Source organism: Arachis hypogaea, chromosome 7 (genome assembly GCF_003086295.3).
Source record: "Arachis hypogaea cultivar Tifrunner chromosome 7, arahy.Tifrunner.gnm2.J5K5, whole genome shotgun sequence".
NCBI lineage: Eukaryota > Viridiplantae > Streptophyta > Magnoliopsida > Fabales > Fabaceae > Arachis > Arachis hypogaea.
The window spans coordinates 26,990,701-26,996,700 of NC_092042.1; positions in this window are offsets into that span (position 1 = coordinate 26,990,701).

Here is a 6,000-nt window from a genome sequence, read left to right on the forward strand (position 1 = left end):
TTTTGGAGCTATAGAACTCCAAATGGCGCGCTCTCAACTGATTTGGAAAGTAGACATCCAGGTCCTTCCAGAAATATATAATAGTCCATACTTTATTCAAGTTAAGATTATGCAAACTGGCATTGAACACCAGTTCGATGCTGCATTCTGGAGTAAAACGCCATAAACACGTCACAAACCAGAGTTAAATGCCAAAAACACGTTACAACTTGGCGTTTAACCCCAAGAGAAGCCTCTTCACATGTAAAGCTCAAGCTCAGTCCAAGCACACACCAAAGTGGGTCCCGAAAGTGGATTTCTGCACTTAGACTTATTTCTGTAAACCCTAGTAGCTAGTCTAGTATAAATAGGACTTTTTACTATTGTATTTACATCTCTGGATCCTTTGACCATCTTTGGATTATCTTTTGATCCTTTGATCACGTTTTGGGGGCTGGCCATTCGGCCATGCCTGGACCTTTATCACTTATGTATTTTCAACGGTGGAGTTTCTACACACCATAGATTAAGGTATGGAGCTCTGCTGTTCCTCGAGTATTAATGCAATTACTGTTGTTCTTCTATTCAATTCAACTTATTCTTATTATAAGATATCACTCGTACTTCAACCTGATGGATGTGATGATCCGTGGCACTCATCATCATCCGTCCTTATGAACGCATGCCTAACAACCACTTCCGTTCTACAAGCGAGAGCTAGAGTGTGTATCTCTTGGATTCCTTAATCAGAATCTTCATGGTATAAGCTATAATTATTGGCGGCCATTCCTAAGATTCAGAAAGTCTAAACCTTGTCTGTGGTATTCCGAGTAGGATCTGAGATGGGATGACTGTGACGAGCTTCAAACTCGCGAGTGTTGGGCGTAGTGATAGACACAAAAGAATCAATGGATTCTATTCCGACATGATCGAGAATCGACAGATGATTAGCCGTGCTGTGACAGAGCATTTGGACCATTTTCACTGAGAGGACGAGAGGTAGCCATTGACGCCGGTAAAACCCGAACATACAGCTTGCCATGGAAAGGAGTAAGAATGATTGGATGAAAGCAGTAGGAAAGCAGATATTCAAGAGAAACAAAGCATCTCCATACACTTATCTGAAATTCCCACTAATGATTTACATAAGTATCTCTATCTCTATTTTATGCTTTATTTATCTTTATATTCGAAAATCATTATAACCATTAGAATCCGCCTGATTGAGATTTACAAGATGACTATAGCTTGTTTGATACCAACAATCTCCGTGGGGTCGACCCTTACTGACGTAAGGTATTACTTGGACGACCCAGTGCACTTGCTGGTTAGTTGTGCGAAGTTGTGACAAAGTGTGATTCACGTTTAAGAGCTCTAAGTCTTTGGCGCCATTGTTGATGATCACAATTTCGTGCACCAAGTTTTTGGCGCCGTCGCCGGGGATTATTTGAGTTTGGACAACTGACGGTTCATCTTGTTGCTCAGATTAGGTAATTTTCTTTTCAAAAAGTTTTCAAAAAATTTTTCAAAAAATTTTCTCTTTGTTTTCGTTTTTCAAAAAATTATTTTTTGAAAAATTCAAAAAAAATAATAAAATAATAAAAAAACTAAAAATATTTTGTGTTTCTTGTTTGAGTCTAGTGTCAATTTTTAAGTTTGGTGTCAATTGCATGTTTTAAAAATTTGTGCATTTTTTCGAAAATTTCATGCATGGTGTTCTTCCTGATCTTCAAGTTGTTCTTGACAAGTCTTATTGTTTGATCTTCATATTTTATTGTTTTGTGTCTTTTGTTGTTTTTCATATGCATTTTTGCATTCATAGTGTCTAAACATGAAAAATTTTTAAGTTTGGTGTCTTGTATGTTTTTCTTTTCTTAAAAATTTTTCAAAAATCAGTCTTGATGTTCATCTTGATCTTCAAAGTGTTCTTGGTGTTCATCTTGACATTCATAGTGTTCTTGCATGCATTAAGTGTTTTGATTCATAATTTTCATGTTGTGAGTCATTTTTATCTTTTTCTCTCTCATCATTAAAAATTCAAAAAAATAAAAAAAATATATTTTCCTTATTTTTCTCATAAATTTCGAAATCTTTGGGTTGACTTAGTCAAAAATTTTTAAAATAAGTTGTTTCTTGTTAGTCAAGTCAAGATTTCAATTTTAAAAATCTTATCTTTTCAAAACTTTTTCAAAAAAATCAAATCTTTTTCGTTTTTCTTTTATATTTTTGAAAATTTTTTTAAATTGATTTTCAAAATCTTTTTCTTAATTTTATTTCATGATTTTCGAAAACTTTACTAACAATTAATGTGATTGATTCAAAAATTTGAAGTTTGTTACTTTCTTGTTAAGAAAGATTCAATCTTTAAATTCTATAAACATATCTTTTAGTTTCTTGTTAATCAAGTAATCAATTTTAATTTTAAAAATAAAATCTTTTTAATCTCCTTTTCAAATCTTTTTTTTAAATATCTTTTTCAATCATATCTTTTCAAAATATCTTTCTCAAATCATATCTTTTTCAAAATCAATTTCAAAATCTTTTCTAACTTCTTATCTTTTAAAAAAAATTGAATTTTTTTCAACTAACTAATTGACTTTTTGTTTGTTTCTTATCTTTTTCAAAACCACTTAACTACTTTTCTCTCTCTAATTTTCGAAAATTCCTCACCCTTTTTCAAAATTCTTTTTAATCAACTAATTGTTTCAAATTTTAATTTTAATTGTATTTCTTATCTCAATTTTCGAAAATCACTAACTATTTTTCAAAAATAATCTTTGAATTTCTCTCTCTCTCTCATCTTCTTCTATTTATTTATTTAATTACTAACACTCTTCTCTTCATCTTAAAAATTCGAACCACCTCTTCTTCTCTGTGTTCGAATTTTTCTCATCCTTTTTCTATTCTTTTCTTCTTCTACTCACATAAAGGAATCTCTATACTGTAACATAGAAGATTCCTCTTCCTTTTTTGTTCTCTTCTTTTTCATATGAGCAGGAGCAAGGACAAGGACATTCTTGTTGAAGCAGATTCTGAACCCGAAAGGACTCTGAAGAAGAAGCTAAGAGAAGTTAAAGCACAACAATCCAGAGAAAACCTTACAGAGAATCCCGAAAAAGATAGAGACATGGCCGAACCCAATAACAATGGTGGAGGCGCAAGGAGGATACTTGGTGATTATACTACACCTACTTCCAACTTTTATGGAAGAAGCATCTCAATCCCTGTCATTGGAGCAAACAATTTTGAGCTGAAGCCTCAACTAGTTACTCTGATGCAACAGAACTGCAAGTTCCATGGACTTCCATCAGAAGATCCCTATCAGTTCTTAACTGAATTCTTACAGATCTATGAGACTATGAAGACTAATGGAGTAGATCCTGAAGTCTACAGGCTCATACTTTTCCCTTCTGCTGTAAGAGACAGAGCTAGAACATGGTTGGACTCACAACCTAAAGATAGCCTGGACTCTTGGGATAAGCTGGTCACGGCCTTCTTGGCCAAGTTCTTTCCTCCTCAAAAGCTGAGCAAGCTTAGAGTGGATGTTCAGACCTTCAAGCAAAAAGATGGTGAATCCCTCTATGAAGCTTGGGAAAGATACAAGCAGTTGACCAAAAAGTGTCCTTCTGCCATTCTTTCAGAGTGGACCATTTTAGATATATTCTATGATGGTCTATCTGAGCTTTCTAAGATGTCACTAGACCCTTCTGCAGGTGGATCCATTCACCTAAAGAAAATGCCTGCAAAAGCTCAAGAACTCATTGACATGGTTGCAAATAACCAATTCATGTACACCTCTGAGAGAAATCCTGTGAGTAATGGGACACCTCAGAGGAAGGAAGTTCTTGAAATTGATGCTCTGAATGCTATATTGGCTCAAAATAAAATATTGACTCAGTAAGTCAACATGATTTCTCAGAGTCTGAATGGCTGGCGAAATGCATCCAACGGTACTAAAGAGGCATATTCTGAAAAAAAAGCTTATGATCTTGAGAACCCTGCAATGGCAGAGGTGAATTACATGGGTGAAGCCTATGGAAACACCTATAATCCCTCATGGATAAATCATCCAAATTTCTCATGGAAGGATCAACAAAAGCCTCAACAAGGCTTTAATAATGGTTAAAGAAACAGGTTTAGCAATAGCAAGACTTTTCCATCATCTTCTCAGCAACAGACAGAGAATGCTGAGCAGAGCCCCTCTAGCTTAGCAAACATAGTCACTTATCTATCTAAGGCCACTTTAATTTCATGAGTGAAACAAGGTCCTCCATTAGAAATTTGGAGGCACAAGTGGGTCAGCTAAGTAAGAAAATCACTGAAACTCCTCCTAGTACTCTCCCAAGCAATACAGAAGAGAATCCGAAAAGAGAAAGCAAGGCCATTGATATAATCAATATGGCCGAATTCACAAAGAAGGAGAAGGACGTGAATCCCAGTGAGGAAGACCTCCTGGGACGTCCTCTGAACAAAAAGGAGTTCCAAACTGGGGAACCTAAGGAATCTGAAGCTCACCTAGAGACCATAGAGATTTCGTTGAACCTCCTTTTACCATTCATGAGCTCTGAGAAATATTCTTCCTCTAAAGAGGATGAAGATGTAACTGAAGAGCAAGTTGCTCAATATCTAGGAGCCATCATGAAGCTGAATGCCAAGTTGTTTGGTAATGAGACTTGAGAAGGTGAATCTCCCTTGCTCATTAGTGAACTAGATACATGGGTTTAGCAAACTCTACCTCAAAAGAAACAAGATCCTGGTAAATTCTTAATATCATATACCATAGGCACCATAACCTTTGAGAAGGCTCTATGTGACCTGGGGTCAGGTATAAATCTTATGCCACTCTTTCTAATGGAGAAGTTGGGGATCTTTGAGGTACAAGCTGTAAGAATCTCATTAGAGATGGCAGTCAAGTCAATAAAACAAGCTTATGGATTGGTAGAGGACGTGATAGTAAAGGTTAAAGGCCTTTACATCCCTGCTGATTTCATAATCTTAGACATTGGAAGGATGAGAATGAGTCCATCATTCTTGGAAGATGCTTCCTAGCCACAGCAAAAGTTGTGATTGATGTTGACAGAGGTGAACTAGTCCTTCAATTGAATGGGGGACTACCTTGTGTTTAAAGCTCAAGGTTATCCTTCTGTAAACATGGAAAAGAGGCACGATAAGCTTCTCTCAATACAGAGTCAAACAAAGCCCCCACAATCAAACTCTAAGTTTAGTGTTGAGAGGCCACAACCTAACTCTAAGTTTGGTGTTGAACCCCCACATTCAAACTCTAAGTTTGGTGTTGGGAGGTCCCAACAATGCTTTGAACATCTGTGAAGCTCCATGAGAGGTCACTGTCAAGCTATTGACATTAAAGAAGCGCTTATTAGGAGGCAACCCAAATTTTTAATTATCTATATTTCTATTGTTCTTTTATGTTTTATTAGGTTTATGATCATGTGGAGTCACAAAATAATTGCAAAAATTAAAAACAGAATCAAAAACAGCAGAAGAAAAAGCACACCCTGGTGCAAGAGCTGTTTGGCATTTAAACGCCAGAAACAAGCATCAGTCTGGCATTAAATGCCAGGATTGCATACAGAGGACATTTTACACGCCTAAAGGGTGCAGGGATGAGAAATCCTTGACACCTTAGGATCTGTGGACCCCACAGGATCCCCACCTACCTTCTCCCTCTCTCTCACACCTTTTTCATAACACTCTTCCCCAAACATTATTCACCAATCACCTCAATCACTATTCTCCATCACCTCTTCACCACTCACATCTATCCACTCTTCCCCATAAACCCCACCTACCTTCAAATCCAAAATCTCTTTTTCACCTAAACCCACCCTAAATGACCGAACCCTATCCCCTCTCCCTCCACTATATAAACCCCTTCTTTCTTCTTCATTTTCACACAACACTACCCTCTCTTCTCCCCCTTGGCCGAAACCTACACCACTCTCCCTCTCCTCCATATCTTCTTCTTCTTCATCTATTATTTCTACTTTTGCTAGTCGTTTG